The sequence below is a fragment of the Cyprinus carpio genome, chromosome B4, assembly GCF_018340385.1.
Source record: "Cyprinus carpio isolate SPL01 chromosome B4, ASM1834038v1, whole genome shotgun sequence".
In the NCBI taxonomy this organism is placed as follows: Eukaryota; Metazoa; Chordata; class Actinopteri; order Cypriniformes; family Cyprinidae; genus Cyprinus; species Cyprinus carpio.
The window spans coordinates 35,223,050-35,244,686 of NC_056600.1; the positions used below are offsets into that span (position 1 = coordinate 35,223,050).

At 38.1% G+C, this 21,637-nt stretch overlaps 1 pseudogene; it reads left to right on the forward strand.

Moving 5' to 3' along the window:
- Nucleotides 1–11,503: 11,503 nt before the first annotated feature.
- LOC122137091 lies at nt 11,504–14,035 on the forward strand (annotated as a pseudogene).
- The last annotated feature ends 7,602 nt before the right edge of the window (nt 14,036–21,637 follow it).

The window sequence follows — 21,637 nt, forward strand, 5'->3', positions numbered from 1 at the left end:
TCTTACTAGATACATAATCAACATATATTCACAAAGCTGACACTTCAAAGTTTACTGTTCAGGAATCAGAATTACTCAGGCTTTTATGAAAATAGGGATATTTAAGCTCAAACATGAAAACAAAAATAAAATATTAAACATATTTTTTAAATGTATAAAAAAAATGTTGATGGAGGATATGATTTTAGAAACATAATGAAGCTAAAGCCACAAGTCTACTAATGCTTCATTTTGATATTTCAGAACATAATCTCACAAACTGTGAATTTTATGAAACATTTTCTAAGACCATGTCATGTGTGTTTTTAGAGAAGAGTAAACACAGAGAGACAGCGCTGGGAGCGGATAATTATCATCAGATCACATAAATCAGTGGAAAATGAATAGAATTTATGATTCTGTCTGAAGAAATATGAAGTAAACATCAGTAAATATATCCATATATCTCCAGTTTGAGGCAACTCAAAGTGTACTCACTGAACAAGGCAAAGAGTTGTCAATGAGGTTAGTTTGCATGCATACATATTATTTGCACGCATACAGGTTAGTTTGCATGCATAAATATTATTTGCACGCATACAGGTTAGTTTGCATGCATACGCAAATATACACACACATTTGCAAGGGGCTTAACATTAACAGGTCCCTCTACACCAGAGCTTCCCAAACTTCAGAGGGGTAAGGCCCCCCAAAAACATAAAGCTCCATGCATTTATTTTTTTTTCAAACTGGATCATGAAATATCTTAATTCTCACCTTTATAGATTATGATCTATAGTGGACGATGGTCAAAGTAACCTCATAATGAAATATGCATAAAAAACCTGTCTGTTTACTTAAAAGATATGGATGTCATGCCATAACATTTTTAATAAGACTGAGTTTATATTTAATTTGAATTTAACATTGCAAGTTAATGCGAATAAAAACATTGCAAGTTACATTATCAAAGAACATTTTCACTGACTGTAGTTCGAGCACTCTCAAAAACTCCCATTAAAATCACTGAAGCTTTTTTTCTCTCATTGGAATATGTAAATTGATTACATGTCCGTTGTTGTTCTTGTGTATTATTCTGAATGGATATTTTAGGTTATTTGTTATAGGCTATGTTAAAAATAATAAAAAGTTGATAAAAAAATCACTTAAGCTGTTTATAAAGTGAAATTAAAATCTTACAGATTTGTACACATATTTGCACTTTGTTGTTTCTGATGAGAGAATTCGGCAGAATGAGTTATTCAGCAAGTGAGTTAAGAAAACACTGCAACTACGCATCTGTATCTGGCTCAGCACCAGCCAGGGAATGAACGCAGATTTGAATTTAGCAGCTGATGATATGACACGCTGAATGATCTAATTACACTGGTGTGATTGTATTCAAACTGTACAGGTCCTTCTCAAAAAATTAGCATATTGTGAAAAAGTTCATTATTTTCCATAATGTAATGATAAAATTAAACTTTCATATATTTTAGATTCATTGCACACCAACTGAAATATTTCAGGTCTTTTATTGTTTTAATACTGATGATTTTGGCATACAGCTCATGAAAACCCAAAATTCCTATCTCAAAAAATTAGCATATTTCATCCGACCAATAAAAGAAAAGTGTTTTTAATACAAAAAAAGTCAACCTTCAAATAATTATGTTCAGTTATGCACTCAATACTTGGTCGGGAATCCTTTTGCAGAAATGACTGCTTCAATGCGGCGTGGCATGGAGGCAATCAGCCTGTGGCACTGCTGAGGTGTTATGGAGGCCCAGGATGCTTCGATAGCGGCCTTAAGCTCATCCAGAGCGTTGGGTCTTGCGTCTCTCAACTTTCTCTTCACAATATCCCACAGATTCTCTATGGGGTTCAGGTCAGGAGAGTTGGCAGGCCAATTGAGCACAGTAATACCATGGTCAGTAAACCATTTACCAGTGGTTTTGGCACTGTGAGCAGGTGCCAGGTCGTGCTGAAAAAACGAAATCTTCATCTCCATAAAGCTTTTTCAGCAGATGGAAGCATGAAGTGCTCCAAAATCTCCCGATAACTAGCTGCATTGACCCTGCCCTTGATAAAACACAGTGGACCAACACCAGCAGCTGACATGGCACCCCAGACCATCACTGACTGTGGGTACTTGACACTGGACTTCAGGCATTTTGGCATTTCCTTCTCCCCAGTCTTCCTCCAGACTCTGGCACCTTGATTTCCGAATGACATGCAAAATTTTGCTTTCATCCAAAAAAAGTACTTTGGACCACTGAGCAACAGTCCAGTGCTGCTTCTCTGTAGCCCAGGTCAGGCGCTTCTGCCGCTGTTTCTGGTTCAAAAGCACACGCCTGTGCACAGTGGCTCTGGATGTTTCTACTCCAGACTCAGTCCACTGCTTCCGCAGGTCCCCCAAGGTCTGGAATCGGTCCTTCTCCACAATCTTCCTCAGGGTCCGGTCACCTCTTCTCGTTGTTGCAGCGTTTTTTGCCACACTTTTTCCTTCCCACAGACTTCCCACTGAGGTGCCTTGATACGGCACTCTGGGAACAGCCTATTCATTCAGAAATTTATTTCTGTGTCTTACCCTCTCGCTTGAGGGTGTCAATGATGGCCTTCTGGACGGCAGTCTTACCCATGATTGCGGTTTTGAGTAATGAACCAGGCTGGGAGTTTTTAAAAGCCCAGGAAAAGCCTCAGGAATCTTTTGCAGGTGTTTAGAGTTAATTAGTTGATTCAGATGATTAAGTTAATAGCTCGTTTAGAGAACCTTTTCATGATATGCTAATTTTTTGAGATAGGAATTTTGGGTTTTCGTGAGCTGTATGCCAAAATCATCAGTATTAAAACAACAAAAGACCTGAAATATATCAATTTGGTGTGCAATGAATCTAAAATATATGAAAGTTTAATTTTTATCATTACATTATGGAAAATAATGAATATGCTATTTTTTTGAGAAGGACCTGTATTTAATATAGAAAATATTCATCTGCAATTTTTTTGTCTTTTGGAAGCTTCATTCAAAATCAGCTTGGCTCAAAAATCTGAGGGGGTACGTGCTCCTCTCTTTAAATGGGCACGACGCCTCTGCCTAGCCCAGTCAGGTGTGCCGTGAAAAATTATCCAAGCGCACAGCCTGAAGGAGACAGATCTCCGTTTGTTTTTTTTTTGTTTTTTTTTTGCAATGCAAGGGTAAATAAATAACTGATGTTTTTCTTTACTCAAACACTGTCTTCAAAGGCTAATGTTTTTGTGTGTTCGAAGAGCGGAGTAGATTATCTGCTGTCTAGCCATACTTAGTACGTTTTAAGATCCTGTGTATAAACGCATAATCATTTATATCATGAGATTTTGGCCAAGTGTCTTAAACAACAAGAAAAACTAAGCACCCATATAGCAACAATAAACGTTATATAACCTGTAAAAGTTGATGAAAGCATATAATGTCATGCACTTGCCTCAGATGCGGCCATTCTGTTGACAGACAAAACAGATCTCCTCATTCACCAGCCAAAAACCTTGTTAACTCCATTTGAGCTTGTTTTTCATATTAAATGCAAGTGTCTGGTACAATACCCACACTGATGACATAGTTAATAAAGGGGGGGGGGGGGTCACATTTTATAACAATTCCAATATTTTAATTATTTTAATATTTTGATTTAGCCTAACCACGGCCCCCCCTGCAATACCGCTACGGCCCACCTGGGGACCGCGGCCTACAGTATGGGAAGCACTGCTCTACACACTGTACCACCCGCAGACCAATGCACTTGTTGAAAGAATGAATGCAACGTTCTAGAGGTGGTTTTTAAATATTTTGTACTGATTCTCATTAAATGTTGTCAATCGGGTTGTTGCTCTTGATTGGCTGCTGCGTAAGTCAGTTGTGTACATTGCTGTAGCAGCAGATGATGAACAGTATTAAGGTCATGGGTTTGATTCCTAAGATATACGCTGGAGGTCAGCTTAGTTCTAATATGGATTGGTGTGTCTAAGAAAAATTCTCAGTTAGTTCATGTATATGTTTTATATGCGTATATATAAATAAAATGCATTCATAATTTATTAAATCAAAGAACATGGCGCAAGAGTTAAATGTTTCAAAATTGAAAGGTTGTCATATGTAATAATATACTGTAATTAAATACATGTAACAAGCAGTGTGCATCCCTTAAAAAAAAAAAACCTGCGTCAATGGCGCAAAACCTTGTTTACAGACCAGCACGCCCATGGATGAACAGATGGACACATTTGCATTTTAAACATCATGGCGCTGGACATAAAAAGATAACTGCGTCAGGCTTAAACTAGCAAAAAACACTTGCGTCACTCCTGGCGCTGTCACGTTACGCTGCCGGAAGGAACACGGAGTCGAGAATAATTAAGAGAGTCTTTATTAATCCAACACGGGGTAAATCCAACATGGAATACAGGAGGAAGACAAACGAACATAACACAAAGACAAAACAAAACTAAATTGAAAGACTATGATATTTAAAGACAGGCTAACGAGGGAAACACAGGTGAATGGAATGACTAATCAACAGAGACATGGAACACATAGGGAGGAAACTAGACACACCTAGAATCAAATAAACACCACGGGAGACAGAAACTGGGTCACAGGGATGAAAACACACACAAACAGGTTCGTAGTCTTGACATTTCGCCCCCTCCCGGAAGGTGCGCCCTAGGTGGAACCGATGGTGCCGGCGACTGACGCGGAGATGTGTATCCGGGAGGCCGCTCTGGAGCCAGAGCGACAGAGGACTGAAGTGGAGCCGAGGGGAAGAAGTAGCCTGACGGAGCCAGAGGGACAGAGGGAAGAGTCGAAGCCGGAGGAGTGGAGTCCCGAGGCACAGGATGGTTGACGCCAGACCAAGGCGGAGCTGGAGGGACGAGGGAGCCAGGCAGAGCTTGTGGACTCCCGGGCCACGGCAGAGAGGAGGGAGGCTAGGAGCCATGGTGGAGCCGACGGGTCAACGGGCTGTGGTGGAGTCCAGGCCTCGGAGGCTGGAGGCGGAGGTGAAGGAGACTCAGAGCATGGCGACGCTGGAGGATGGCAGTCCCGCGGAGCTTGCACCACAGTGATGGTGGGCTGAGGGTGAGCAGAGGGGCTGCCAGATGACAGGAGCAGGTGAGAGGGTGGGCATTTTGGAGGAGCGGCCACAGGAGGGCACATTCTAGGAGCAGGCACTGGAGGACACATTCTAGGAGCAGGCACTGGAGCGAGCTCTGGGGCTGGAGCCGGCACTGGAGCGAGCTCTGGGGCTGGAGCCGGCACTGGAGCGAGCTCTGGGGCTGGAGCCGGCACTGGAGCGAGCTCTGGGGCTGGAGCCGGCACTGGAGTGAGTTCTGGGGCTGGAGCCGGCGCTGGGCTTAACTGGGGATCAGGAGCCCTTCCTGAACGTCATCAGCATGCGCTACTGGTAACCATACAGAGCATGATAAATCACATTGAAGTACATTGAAGACCTTATGGCATGTTTTCACCATAACTGACAAATAAAATCAAGTTAAGTCAAGCCTGCTTTATTGTCAATTCTTCCACATGTACAGTACATACATACAGAGAATTGAAATTGCGTTACTCTCAGACCCATGGTGCATACAGATAACACTAACACTAGAGCCTAAAAATACAGATAGATACAGATAACATCTAAAATCTAAAATACTACTATACAAATAAGGGTATGTAAAAAAAATAATAAAAATAAAGTTAAATAAAGCAGCACAAGGCACATGGCAGATATAGTGCAAACCAGTGAGGTGATCAAACAGTGCAGATAAAGCTTATTCAGTCTGATTAAAGTGACAAAGGGCTCAGAGAGCAGTTGTAAGGACGCTGAGGCAGCGTTAGAATCCATGTGCAGTGTTTTAATGAAATCCACAGCAAACAAATCCAAAACAGCAGACAGTGAATCAGAAACGTGAGGCAGGCAGGGGTACATACACAGATAGTCAGTCCAATCCAGGCAACAAAACAGTGGGCAATCCAAAAGGCAGAAAACAGGGTAACCAGGTAAATATCATACACAAGAAGGCAAACAATGGCAATGGGAATAACACTCGGTAAGGCAGACAGGCTGGCAATACTTCGCGAAGTAACCGTGGCATAGGCCATGCTTAAATGTCCACCAAACAGGAAATGACAGGTGAAGCAGAGGGAGCGGCACACAGTCAGTACTCGGTGCGAGGGCTCCCTCTGCTGGCGTGGCGTTACAGCAGTTCTTTTATTTAACTGACTGAAGAGGTAGTAGAATGATGTCAGTTCTATGCTGAATGAGGTAGTGAGCAGACCTATGCCGCACAAAGTGACTGGTGCATGTTATCGTATGTTAGTGGGAGGGGGGAGAGGAAGGACCTGGAGATGTGGGACCTGGGGGGGGGTTCATAGTTCAGTGGTGCCTGGGTCAGAAGAGGGAAGCGGGGGCAAATTCGGGAGTGAGTTCAGCTTCCTGACAGCCTGATGAATGAAGCTGTCCTTCAGTTTGCTGGTCCTAGCCTGGAGACTCCGCAGTCTCCTCCCTGATGGCAGCAGACTGAAGAAGCTGTGTGACGGGTGTGTGGGATCACCTGCAATGCAGAGGGCTTTGCGAGTGAGACGGGTTCCATAAATGTCTTGGAGGGAGGGGAGAGAGACACCAATGATCTTCTCAGCTGCTCTCACTATGCATTGCAGAGTCTTCTGGCAGGACGCGTTGCAGGTGCCATACCACACAGTCATGCAGCTAGTCAGGATGCTCTCAATGGTGCCTCTGTAGAAGGTGCACATAAAGGGGGCCGGGGCTCTGGCTCTTCTCAGTTTGTGTAGGAAGTAGAGACGCTGCTGTGCTTTCTTGGCCAGTGCTGCGGTGTTGTCGGTCCAGGAGAGGTCCTCTGTGATGTGCACACCCAGGAACTTGGTGCTGCTCATTCTCTCCACAGTTGCACCATTGATGGTCAGAGGAACATGATGACTGTGCACTCTCCTGAAGTCAACAACAATCTCCTTCTTCTTCTCCATGTTCAGAGAGAGATTGTTGTCACCACACCATCCGGCCAGGCGGCTCACCTCGCTCCTGTAGTTTGTCTCGTCTCTGTTGCTAACGAGACCCACCACAGTCGTGTCATCCGAAAACTTAATAAAGAGGTTGGAGTTGTGTGATGGTGTGCAGTCGTGGGTCAGCAGAGTGAAGAGGAGGGGGCTCAGCACACATCCTTGGGGGTCCCCAGTGTTCAGTGTGATGGTGCTGGATGTGTTGCTGCCAACCCGTACTGCCTGAGGTCTTCCAGTCAGAAAGTCCAACAGCCAGTTGCACAGCAAAGTGTTGAGTCCCAGCTGGACAAGTTTGTAAATGAGCTGTTGAGGTATGATTGTGTTGAATGCTGAACTGAAGTCTATGAACAGCATTCTAAAGTATGAGCCTTTTTGTCTGTATGTGTGAGTGCTGAGTGGAGGGCAGTTGCGATGGCATCATCGGTCGAGCGGTTGGACTGATGCAAACTGGAAGGGGTCCAGGGAGGGGGGAGCTCAGACTTGATATGGTGCATGACTAGCTGTTCAAAGCACTTCATGAGGATGGGAGTAAGTGCAACAGGACGGTAGTCATTGAAGCAGGATGGAGACAGCTTCTTCGGGACTGGAATGATGGTGGTAGCTTTGAAGCATGTGGGAACAACAGCCTGACTAAGCAAGATGTTGAAAATGTCTGTGAAGACTTCAGTGAGTTCCACTGCACAGTCTCTCAGTACACACCCAGGGATGTTGTCAGGACCCTGAGCTTTGCGTGCATTGATCCTGCTGAAGGATCTCCTCACACTGTCTGGGGTCAGTGTCATCACCTGGTCACCGGGAGGAGGTGGAGTCTTCTGTGCAGTGGTGCTGTTTTGTTCTTCAAAGCGAGCGAAGAAGGCATTCAGCAGGTAGATGTTACTGTCACAGGTCCGTGGTGGGGGCTTGTAGTCCGTAATGGTCTGTATCCCCTGCCACAGGTTCAGAGTGTCTCTGCTGTCACTGAAACGATGGGCTATCCTCCTGAAGTACTGTCTCTTAGCCTGTCTGATGCCACTGGATAGGTTGGCCCTAGCTATCCTCAGGCCCGCCTCATCTCCAGCTCTGAAGGCAGTGTTCCACGTCTTCAGGAGTCTGTAGACCTCCCTGTCATCCACAGTTTCTGGTTGGCCCGGACAGTGATGGTCTTTGTGACTGTTACATCATCAATACACTTGGTGATGTAGGCAGTCACAGTCTCTGAGTACTCTTGGAGGTCTGTGGTGTTATTGTGTGTGGCAGCCTGCTTAAACATATTACAGTCAGTTATGTCAAAACAGTCTTGAAGAGCCTCTGACGACCCTTCCGGCCACACTTGTATTTGTTTGTGAACTGGTTTGGTGACTCTAATGAGCGTTCTGTATGCAGGCATTAGCATGACAGTGATGTGGTCTGAGGCACAAAGGTGGGGGAGGGGGGTGGCTTTGTAAGCTCCTCTCTGTGTGGTATAAACAAAGTCTAAAATGTTTTTACCTCTTGTTGGAAAGTTAATGTGTTGGTGTATTCTTGGAAATACACTCTTTATGTCTGCATGGTTGAAATCCCCAGCTATGATGAGAAAAGCATCAGAGTGGGCTGTCTGCTGCTCACTGATGTGCTGGTACAGTTTATTTAGTGCATCGTTCCTAAAATGATTTAACATCAACATTTCTCTTGTGTTCCATATTCAATATCATAAAATATACATAGGCCGGGAAGGAAAGGACATTTATTTACAACTTGAAAGTCAGGTTAGTCTTTGCTCACTCATGATTATCATGTGTAGTATTGATATTTGCTCTTAGTGCAGTGTCTTTGTAGTGTTTCTACATCTTGTCATTTTTCCAAACCATTTAAAGTAATACTTACCTACTATTTATTTACTGTCATTTGAAATGAGCAGCATGTGGAAGAGGAAAAGAAGTAAAGTGAAGGGTGGTGGAAGTTTTTTTTAATGATATGATTAATTAATGACAGAATTTTAATTTTTTTTAACCCAATGGATTGGGTAGTAAAGTTGCAAAAACCCCAATTAAATTAAATAACTGGTTGAAATTGTCTTATTAATCACTTCCTTATCACATTAGGTTGCTTGCAATTGTTTTAGTTTACAAAATTCACAAATAAACAAACAAACATTATGGTTGAAACACTGATGTAACATGGACTATTTTGTCGATCATCTTGGTACTTTTCTGTGCCTTGACTGTGGTAGTTCCCTTGCTGTATATGGGAGGATCGACACAAGGGTAGGAAAATTAATGACAGAATTAAAATTTTTAGGTGAAAAAAACATTTTGTTCCCTTTAAACAATTTTGCGCTTGAAATGGCTACAATTATTGTTGCTATAGGACGAGGCACCACAGAGAACAGAGATCGTGTGGTAGAAGGAGGAGGATTTTTTTTTCACACATTAATTTTATTTGGAATGTCAGCGGAACACATTGTCCGAACATATCGTTTGCCAAGCAATGTTATTTTTAATTTGCTTCAGGAAATAAAAGATGACTTGGAACCCTCAACTAGGAGTCACACAATACCTGCTCTATCAGAACATCTTGCAACCCCTTCATTTTTTGGCCTCCAGTACTTTTCAACGTAGCCTACTGTGGCTTATTTATATCTTTATTAAAATATAAATTTGCGACTATGCTAATTTGCGCTGCGCTTGGTATATTGCATTGGTTGATATGTAAATTAGATGTTGTGTCTGTGTTCTTTATTTTGCATGTTGTCAGTAAATCACCCGCAGAAATTTTCACGCTTATCTGCGCTGTTTTGGAATTGCGCTCTCGCACTAATTTGCCCTGTTTAGTAAAACTGGCCTTAAGTGTGTGTTGCTGTGCTTGTCAGTCCATAATGTAAAATATTCCAATTTGGCATGAAAATACAGAACAGGATTTTCTCACCAGAAGAAATATCCGGAAGTTCCTAGGTTCTCTTCTTTGTCTTGCAATATGTGATTATATGTTGAGACCCATGCCCTTTAGAGCTAAAAGTCTATCCATCCCTGACATGTGGGTATAATACACCTTAGTCCAGAGCAATCTAAAATTAACAAAGAATACAAACAAATTCAAACATAAGACAGCATTTCCTACTTAAGTGTTCAAAATATAATAAAAACCTTGCTTCTTATTATTTATCAATTGAAACAGAGTGAGCAGGTTTTTTTATGATTTTGTGGGTTTCATATATTATTCTAATTAACTAACTAGTTTTAATACAGTACACCAAAAATCACACTATGAAAAATATTAAACACAAATCATTTCAAATAGCAAACAAATCAAAACAGTACTACATTATAACAAGATTATGACTTCACATAAACATTACAAAAAATAAATTAAAACTTTTATTAATTTTAGAAACTGTGTAAATCCAGCATCCTCTTCAGACCCTATTATATAGTACATACAAACAGTATTAATTTAATTTAAGAACAGTTATTATGTGACTATACCTTGAAACCAATAATGGTGTTTTTTGATAACTGATGATAATAATGTTCCGCTCTCTTCCATGTTCAGTTCTTCGTGGCTGAAATAGCGGCGTGTTTAATAATCAGTGTAGCTCGCAGCGGCCTCTGTTGGTAAAAAATAATCACTACATGACCGCTCTGGTAATAACCAGCAACTTTCCAGAGATAAAACGTTTCATTTCTGTGTGTTTCCTAGTGTTTTAATTTTACACTGTAGTTTCCATACAAAATAACATCAATCATAGTGTAAAAAGGTGACATACCTTCATAAATGGCTGCCCACTGCTCCGGGTGTGTGTTCACAGTGTGTGTGTTCACTGCTGTGTGTGTGCACTTTGGATGGGTTAAATGCAGAGCACAAATTCTGAGTATGGGTCACCATACTTGGCTGTATGTCACGTCACTTTCACTTCACTTTCACTTTTTTTGTGTGCATTAAGAAACAAACATACCCTCAGGTCTCTACCACATTCAAATGAACATGCTTCCAGAGAATTACAGCAACAAAGGCCAACACAGAGAAAGAAAGAAAGAAAGAAAGAAAAAACAAACAAACAGAAAAACACGTGATTAAGGATGATGTGATGCTAAATGAGGCATGAGAGCAGATATAATAATCACACAGTTTGGAGCTGCAGACAGAAACATCAGACTCAGGACAGAAACACATGACCTCTGAAGTAAGAACAACTCACATTTTCAATCTTTAACTACAATTAGACTTTGATATGTTAATATTGTCTTTATCATTGTGTATGGTGCATTTATGTTCCTGTTAAGATGGATTTTTAATTATCGCTAAAATCATGTTTTACACCAAAATTAATTTATGAATATTTGAAATTTGATTTTAATTTTTATTTATTTTTTTCAGAAATGGACCAAACTCTTTATTTCATTCTTCTTCTCATTGGTGAGTGTGTTTGTGGTTTTATTTCTGGTTTCTAGTTTCATTAGGTTTGATTCTGTTATGAAAATCATTAAATCCAAGCCTCTCTTTCACAGCTTTCTGCTCTGTATCTGAATGTGTTCAGCGTCAGTATCACTTTATAAATGAGAGAAAGAACTGGACTGAAGCTCAGAGATACTGCAGAGAGAATTACACAGATCTGGCCACCACTGACGACATGAACGACATGAAGGAGCTGAACAAGAGTGTGAATGATAGAAGTCTTCAGTATGTCTGGATTGGGCTGCAGAAGACGGGTCGTGATGAATGGCAGTGGTCTTCAGGTGAACCTGCGCTCTATCTGAACTGGGGACCTGGACAACCACAAGCTAAAGGAGAAGAGTGTGGTATCATGACAAATGGACAGTTGCATGATTTGACATGTACTTATAAAGGATATTTCATCTGCAACAACAGTGAGTTCATTTACACATGCACCATATACCAAATGTTAATGGAATACTAAACAGTATAACTGTTTAATTTGATATTTTTTTGTCCCCGTAACTGATAATTTGTCACAATGAAAATTTGCTATTAAAGAGCCTAAAAATCTTGGAGATCTAAATTGATCTTATATTATTAATAATAAACATACAGCAGTGACTAGAGATGTTTCAGCTTGATGTTTTCAGCCTTCAGTATCTCAACACAAACCTAAAAGTGCTTTGTTTTTCATATGTAGATTAACTTGAGCCTGGTCCATGAAGGAATGATAGTCCATTATTACATAAACCCTCGTTTCAGAGAAGAGTAATGTAGTGATTCGACAGTGAAGCTATTTTAAGTCACAGCGCAGGGTTAACATCAAGTTTCTGTGCTTCTAAATGTTTCTCTGTGTGCCACTGATGGTTTGTATTTCTGTGTGTTTCATTTAATGGTTTGAATGCACACGTTCTAGACAATCAAAATAAAGTTTTTAGACAGATCACGGTATAATTTTAAATATATGATTATTTATTACATCATAATTACCAGCTGTAGAGTATCTTTTACAAGTGAGTTTAAAATATACCAGCATTAGTTTTTCAGAGGACCGTCATTTTAGACTGTATCACCGTATTGTTTCCATGGCGACACTTCATGCTTGTCATGTGACACACTGCAGACACAAAACTGTAAATAAGTGATGTATCGGTTTTATTTCATTTTTCTGGTTTTATTCAAAACATCTTCCATAGATATGTGTATATTATATGTGTGTATTTAACAAACTATAAATATTAAATTAACAAAATACAAATATATATTTAAATAATTCAAACTTAAAATTTAAAAATTATAAAACTTAAAATAAGCATTATATGGTGAAAACACTGAATAGTTGTGATCATATGACAACCTCATACACAATAATGAACAAACAGCTTCATGAATCTTTTTCTCATTTGTTTTTCTTAAAGCGAACACAGGACTTGTCTTTGTCAATCAGCTGAAGAGTTGGAGAGATGCTCAGAGTTACTGCAGACAGAATCACATTGATCTGTTCAGTGTGAGGAACCAGAATGAGAATCAACAGGTTCAGAAGATCATCAGTGATAATCATGTACCTGGATCATGGATCTGGATCGGTCTGTTCAGAGTCAGAGACTCATGGCAGTGGTCAGATCAGAGTAACTCCTCATTCAGATACTGGAAGTCTCTTCAACCTGATAATTATGGAGGTGATGAAAACTGTACAGTGATTGAACCGAACGCTCAGGGACAATGGAATGACATCCATTGCACCAACCAGTATCCTTTTGTGTGTCATGAAGGTGAGTAGATCCTCACAAAACACACACCATCCATCACCTCCAAATCTTCACACTACATGTCCGACATGACAAATTCCTCCACAGTTTGTTCTGCATGTTGTTTTTGATCAGTCTCTCTCTAGTCTCTGCTTGTGGTTGTTTGGTTTCCAGATAAACCTGATTCTGATCAAGGAGAATCTCACGTGGTCCGAAGCTCTGAGATACTGCAGACAGAATCATGTGGATCTGGTCTCGGTTCATTCAGAAGAGATTCAGCGTCGTGTGATGAACGTGGTTAAACAAGCGTCTACTGCGGAGGTGTGGTTGGGTTTACACAACTACTACAGCATGAACATGTGGCTCTGGCTGAGTGGAGAGATCGTGTTCTATCAGAACTGGGCTCCAGGGAACGGGATGACACCCGAAAACTGCAAACAGGAGAACAGAAAAGGAGCAGTTCAGTCTGGAGGAGATCAGCGCTGGATCAGCCTTCCTGAATCTCACAAACTCAACTTCATCTGCAGCAGATATTAAGAGCTAATGTGTTTATACTTTAACAGTTTTCATAGGCCACTTCATTATTTTTCTGATTTACTTTTATGTTTGATTTGTTCTTTAGTAAGTTCTGAGTAAATCTGCTTATTGGGTTTTAAAAGTGGTGAAAAATCTGTTTTATTTCTGTTATGATATATGTGTATGTCTGGTGTGGTTATGACTGTAAGTTTTGCACTAATAATTTCTTTTGAACACAAGCATGAAAACACAACATCAGCTCAAATAAACTCACGTACAGCCAGATTTGTCTCATATTTTCTGATGCATTGAGCTATAAGTTATATGTAACAAATATGTAAAATTTAAATTTTATTGTATAATAACCCCATGAATTATAATATGGATTCTCATCACTAATAGTCTGATGAAATAAACTTAAGATGAACAAAACTTCCACCTTTAACTTATTTTCATTTACTGCTTTAAATTAGTCAAACTGGCCGCACAAATCATTTAAATTTATTTTAACTACATTAAACTGACTTAAATCACATCTTGTATAACAAAACATGTTGCCACGATTATTGATCATACCTTTATATATATTTGTGTGTGTATTTTTATGAAGACACAAATTTGTGACACAGGTAAGACATAGATATTATAATGTGAAAGTGATTTATGAAGACACTTCCTGTGTTCCCCACAATTCAAGGTTGCATTGCTCTCTAAAGGCGCATCCAATAGGCTACTAGTCATCTCTGTTAAAGTTTTTAAATTTATACGCATTTGCATAAATTTAGCTTTCAGTTCGTTCCATACCATACCCTTTACCAGTCATCCCCCATTTTCGGCATGGAGACAGAAATGACATACCCAAAATAAAAAGCTTTCTGCTCATGATTCTTTCTGACTAGATACATAATCAACATATGTTCATAAAGCTGGCACTTAAAAGTTTACTGTTCAAGAATCAGAATTACTCAGACTGTTATTATAATAAAGATATATAAGCTCAAACATAAAAACAAAAATAAAAATATTAAAAACATTTTTTAAATGTATTAAAAAAAATGTTGATGTAGGATATGACTTTAGAAACACAATACACCTAAAGCCACAAGTCTAGCAATGCTTCATTTGAAATTTCATAATATAATCTGTAAAACTGTGAATTTTATGAAATATTTTATAAGGCCATGTCATGTGTGTTTTTAGAGTAGGCTAATAAAATTGATTTATGGCCCTTTGTCATGATCCGGTCACTGCACATCCGTTTATTCACCACATAGACTTTCACACGACACAGTACACCCTGGACTTCATTTCCCATAATCCCCTGCCTAGAAACTCATCATTGAACCTCACCTGTTTCCCATTAAAGGTTGCACTCATCCACACTCACATTGCGAAGTCTTGTTCTAGCCCAGTCTGTCAATTCCAAGCGTTTCTCCTTGTGTTTGTTCCTCCCGTGTCTGACTTTGCATTGTTTATACATGTGTAATTAATGTGTAATGTACATTATATATGTGATTCTCTGCCGCCTGCCCCGACCTCTGCCTGGTATTGTTGCTGCTTCTGGATATCCCTTGACACACCTGATGCTGTTCCTGATTTCTGCCTGTCTGACCATTCTTTAATAAACTACTGCATATGGATCCGAACGTCTCTGACTAGTGATGGCAAAATGAGGCTTCTTGAACCACTGAGACCTCGCAGCCTATTGCTTCACCAAAAGGTTCATTACTTTTTTTTTTTTTAATTGAATATTAACAAGAACAGAGTATAGTTTACAAACAAGAGTACATATAACCATACATGTCAGGGGTTATACAAAACATTTTTTTTTACATGAAATTGTATCTATTAAACAACTGTATAGTTTTTATTGCTTTCACGTTTTTGCTTTTGGATATTGTTTCTAAATATGTTTTAATATCTATTTTAAATTCTTCAAAATTTGGCATTTTTTCATTCCATTTGACTTTATGAATATAGTAACGGGCAATTATTATAATTAAATCAAATATAAACAGAATACTTCTGTCACCATCAAATGAAAAACATTTTAGCATAATATCAATTTCTTCAAGGTTAACAGGTATCATAGTCTTTCTTTGTAAGTATATACTGAGTTCTTTCCAAAACATTTGGGTCTTGGGACACTCCCAAAATAAATGATTAATAGTCTCAGGGGAAATTTGACAAAAAACACAAATATCTTCCATATTCACTTTAAAACGCTGTACCACAAGTGACTTAACTGGGTAAACCCGATGAAAAATTTTATATGAAATTTCTTTCACTTTATTTGTGATGCAATATTTATGAGGTGTCATCCAAATTTTACTCCAATCAAGACATTTTTTAAATAGAGAATTCCAGCGAGTAGTAACAGCAAGTATACTTTTAGATTGAAGAAGGGAGCGTAAGAAAATAATATTACATCTAAAACTTGTGAATTCCTTGCCCTGCAACATAATACAAGAAGTAAATTCTTCAATTGTTTGTAGAGAATAATTATTACTACCTTGTAATAGCCTCAAAATTTCCTTGGGAATTGCCTGTAAAACCAAACAGTATTGGATAGGATCGACTAAAAAGTTATGAATATGAACAAATTCAGTATAATTGTATAAAACACCATCTTTTTTGATCAGCTGCTTAACCCAAATAATTCCCTTTTCAAACCAATCTTCAAAAAAAAAAATTGATTTGTTTCTAATCCTTATGTATTTGTTGTTCCAAATGATACATTTATGGGGGGAAAAATTATGATTATACATAAGAGTCCATGAAAGTAATGCTTGTTTGTGGAAATTTGCAAGTGTAATTGGTATTTTATTAATATCATAATCACATTTCAATATTGACTCAATACCACCTACTTTTTGAAATATAAAGTTAGGTACTGTATACCATATACTTTTCTTATTTTTTTAAATAATTTTGGAGCCATTTTATTTTAAATATTGTGTTAGATGTCTTAAAATCTAAAACATTCAATCCTCCATCAATTTTTGATCTACAAATATTTTCTTTTTTAATAAAGTGTGATTTGTTCCTCCAAATAAATTTAAAAAGTTTGGTATCTATCATTTTAATTAATGAGGGGTTTATATCTAGCACTTGAGCGGTGTAAACCAACCTAGATAAACCTTCGGCTTTAACCAGTAATACACGGCCAGTTAAAGAGATATCTCTCATCAGCCAAGAATTCAGTTTCTTTTCAAATGATTGAATAATAGGTGTAAAGTTGAACTCATTCCTGACTTCCTTATTTTTAGATATCTTAATACCCAGATATTTGACAACTTCTTTAACTGGAATATTGCATATTGCTGGAAATTTACAGGAACCTAGAGCCATAAGCTCACATTTATTAATATTCAGGGAAAGACCAGATACATATGAAAAATAATTGCAGGCATTTAATTGCTTTTTCAACTTCAGTATAGTCTCTTAAGAAAATGGTAGTGTCATCTGCTAATTGTGTGCATTTGATTTCTTTCTCTTCTATTTTGATACCACGAAAAATATCTTTCTTAATATGAATGGCCATAATTTGTGCAACCAACAAAAAAAGTAATGGACTAATAGGACAGCCCTGTCAAATCCCCCTTTTGATATCAAATCTATGAGAAGTTCCATATGCCAATTTTACAGAGCTATTAATCTTGTTATATAGGGTTCTGATTACTTTTTGAAATTTGTCCCCAAAACCAAAAAATTCAAGGGTTTTAAAAATAAAGTCATGTTCAATTGTATCAAAGGCTTTATAAAAATCGACAAACAGAATAAAACTATTTTCATTGATAATTTCATTATAATCTACAAGATCTAATACAAGTCTAATGTTATTGGACATATGTCGTCCTTTTATAAAACCTGACTGCACCTCATCAACAATAGATTCTAATCCTGATTTTAACCTTTCAGCGAATATAGAAGCAATAATTTTGCTATCATTATTAATTAAGGTGATTGGCCGCCAATTATCTAGTGATAATAGGTCTTTATCAGGCTTTGGAATTAGTGATATTACAAACCCAATTCCAAAAAAGCTGGGACACTGTACAAATTGTGAATAAAAACAGAATGCAATGATGTGGAAGTTTCAAATTTCAATATTTTATTCAGAATACAACATACAGGTCCTTCTCAAAAAATTAGCATATTGTGAAAAAGTTCACTATTTTCCATAATGTAATGATACAAATTAAACTTTCATATATTTTAGATTCATTGCACACCAACTGAAATATTTCAGGTCTTTTATTGTTTTAATACTGATGATTTTGGCATACAGCTCATGAAAACCCAAAATTCCTATCTCAAATAATTAGCATATTTCATCCGACCAATAAAAGAAAAGTGTTTTTAATACAAAAAAAGTCAACCTTCAAATAATTATGTTCAGTTATGCACTCAATACTTGGTCGGGAATCCTTTTGCAGAAATGACTGCTTCAATGCGGTGTGGCATGGAGGCAATCAGCCTGTGGCACTGCTGAGGTGTTATGGAGGCCCAGGATGCTTCGATAGCAGCCTTAAGCTCATCCAGAGTGTTGGGTCTTGCGTCTCTCAACTTTCTCTTCACAATATCCCACAGATTCTCTATTCTTCTCAGGTCAGGAGAGTTGGCAGGCCAATTGAGCACAGTAATACCATGGTCAGTAAACCATTTACCAGTTGTTTTGGCACTGTGAGCAGGTGCCAGGTCGTGCTGAAAAAACGAAATCTTCATCTCCATAAAGCTTTTCAGCAGATGGAATCATGAAGTGCTCCAAAATCTTCTGATAGCTAGCTGCATTGACCCTGCCCTTGATAAAACACAGTGGACCAACACCAGCAGCTGACATGGCACCCCAGACCATCACTGACTGTGGGTACTTGACACTGGACTTCAGGCATTTTGGCATTTCCTTCTCCCCAGTCTTCCTCCAGACTCTGGCACCTTGATTTCCGAATGACATGCAAAATTTGCTTTCATCCGAAAAAAAAGTACTTTGGACCACTGAGCAACAGTCCAGTGCTGCTTCTCCTGTAGCCCAGGTCAGGTGCTTCTGCCGCTGTTTCTGGTTCAAAAGCACACGCCTGTGCACGGTGGCTCTGGATGTTTCTACTCCAGACTCAGTCCACTGCTTCCGCAGGTCCCCCAAGGTCTGGAATCGGTCCTTCTCCACAATCTTCCTCAGGGTCCGGTCACCTCTTCTCGTTGTGCAGATTTTTTTTTGCCACACTTTTTCCTTCCCACAGACTTCCCACTGAGGTGCCTTGATACAGCACTCTGGGAACAGCCTATTCGTTCAGAAATTTCTTTCTGTGTCTTACCCTCTCGCTTGAGGGTGTCAATGATGGCCTTCTGGACAGCAGTCAGGTCGGCAGTCTTACCCATGATTGCGGTTTTTGAGTAATGAACCAGGCTGGGAGTTTTTAAAAGCCCCAGGAATCTTTTGCAGGTGTTTAGAGTTAATTAGTTGATTCAGATGATTAGGTTAATAGCTCGTTTAGAGAACCTTTTCATGATATGCTAATTTTTTGAGATAGGAATTTTGGGTTTTCATGAGCTGTATGCCAAAATCATCAGTATTAAAACAATAAAAGACCTGAAATATTTCAGTTGGTGTGCAATGAATCTAAAATATATGAAAGTTTAATTTTTATCATTACATTATGGAAAATAATGAACTTTTTCACAATATGCTAATTTTTCGAGGAGGACCTGTATGCTCAACCATGGACTTCAAACCCTGTGGATAAAATAAATGTAGCTAATCTTACTTTTGACTTCTTAAATAATGATGAATCACTTTATTAATCACATACTTTTGAAGTTGGGATAAAAATAATTGGGATCCAACACATGCAGGAGCTCACTAAATACAGATGGTAGACAACCAAAATGAGTACTACTGCCGCACGTACCGCCGCCGCAGGGCCGCGGCATTAACTGCAAGTCAGTCGCGTGTTAAATTCATTCGCGAAACTACCGCCAGGTGGCGCAAAGGGACGGATTGCGAACTGAATGTAATTGTAAAATTAGATAAAAGGAGGAGGTAAAACAACAATAACATTATGATATAACATTGTACCATCTTTTAAAAAACCATTAAAAAATGTACAGTGAGTTAATTTCGAAATGTAGGATAGTCTTAGGCTACAGTCTACTCATCAAAAATTAAAAGAAGACCTTTACACAAAGGATCTCATGCTTGCTATTGTTATTAAACAGTCATTAAATATAAGGCCTATATATACGGATAAAAAGCTAAATGTTTTCATTTCGGTTCATGCTTGGTTTAAAAAAAAATCCTTCAGGTTCCATTTGCAGATAGAAATGAGAACGGTCCAGCATTTAGCAATAATTATGATTAATTCTGTTATTATTCTTGATTTTTCAAACTGCTAACACTTTGCATTTTTGAATTATGCCTTTACTGTGTGACCAAAAATGTTGTATTTTCTGTTTCAGCTGTTTGATCGCGCTGGTGCCTCGCGCACATTCATTGGAAACAGTAGCCGTTCACCGTGCCATTCGGCGCAAGCAGCGGTCCACTTTGGCATATTTTTGTTAATTATGATTTTTTTTTTTTCATTCGTCGATACTGAAAAACGTGTGAACTACAAAGCCTATTTTTCCTAATGAATAATAGTTAAGCTTGAAATAGGCAACATCACGAATATGGAAACGTTTGGATTTCTCCCGAATGAGAGCCCAACCTTACCTTATGGTTGGCTTTAAATTATTATTCACTTATTTTTTTTTGTTTGTTTATAGTTAAGCCTATATTATTATATGCTGCAATTTTATTTATCCATTAGAATTATATATTTGTAATTATTGTTCTGTTCTGATAAATTTGTTAAATTTTAAAGGATTTGTTGTAAAGTGAAGAGAACTAAAAATATCCTGTTGGCACATTATAACATTATTAGGCCAGCCGTTATTATTTCTGAATGTAATAAAATGCAACTAATACATGACTTATATATTTTTTTTTCCTCTCACAAACTTAATTTATTTTTTAGCCTGTTTTAAAAAATAAATAAATAAATAAAATAACATGCAGCAAACGAAAATAGGCGATTAATTGGTTAAAATTTGTTACTGTGGGGTAATTATAATTATTATATACTTAGGAACAGAGTCTGGGCCTAATCTAGGCTATCCAGGGTTTTTTATATATTTTTTTTTTCATTGCATCTGAAAATGACTTTCTGCAGCACATTCACTTCGCACGCTCAACCTGCCTCGCGCGTTGCTCAGCTGTGGATGATTTAAAAATGTTTGATATAAAGGTTGCTGTCCCATTTTATACAGGAATTGTTAATTAAAAAAAAAAAATCGAATTATATTGTTAGTTCTAATTATATTGTTAACACAAGTTCATTTAGGCTATTTAACATGCACTGTGACATTTTACCCTTTTTTTTAACTTATAAACTCCTTGAGATTTTAAAGTCACTTTAATAGTATTGAAGTTCGTTTAAAAAAAGGGTTTTAATTGCTTAAATTATTTCTGTGAATTAATAGTATGTTATCAGGTTTTAATTGCTTAAATTATTTCTATGAATTAATAATATGTAATCATGTTTATTCTTGTAGAAAATAAGTGTTTATTCTTTAAGAAAATAAGGGAAAAAATAAGGGACGATCCAAATATTATTCATATTTGTTTTGCTTCACCTATTTATGTAAGCTACAATTATTCTAAAAAAATAAAAAATAAAAAAATAAATAAAAAAAATGTAATTAAAAGTGCCATCGGCCTGAGTAAATTTTACCATTATAGAATTGTGACTTTAAAGGTTAGTGATTTAGGAGGTGAAAAGACTGTGAAATTACAAATGTTATGGGATTTTAAAGCATAACAACTGAAGGTCTATGAAACGTTAGCCAATAAAGCATTTTTTTTTTTTTAACAATGGCACACAAAGTTTTGAACTAAAATATTATTTCAACCATA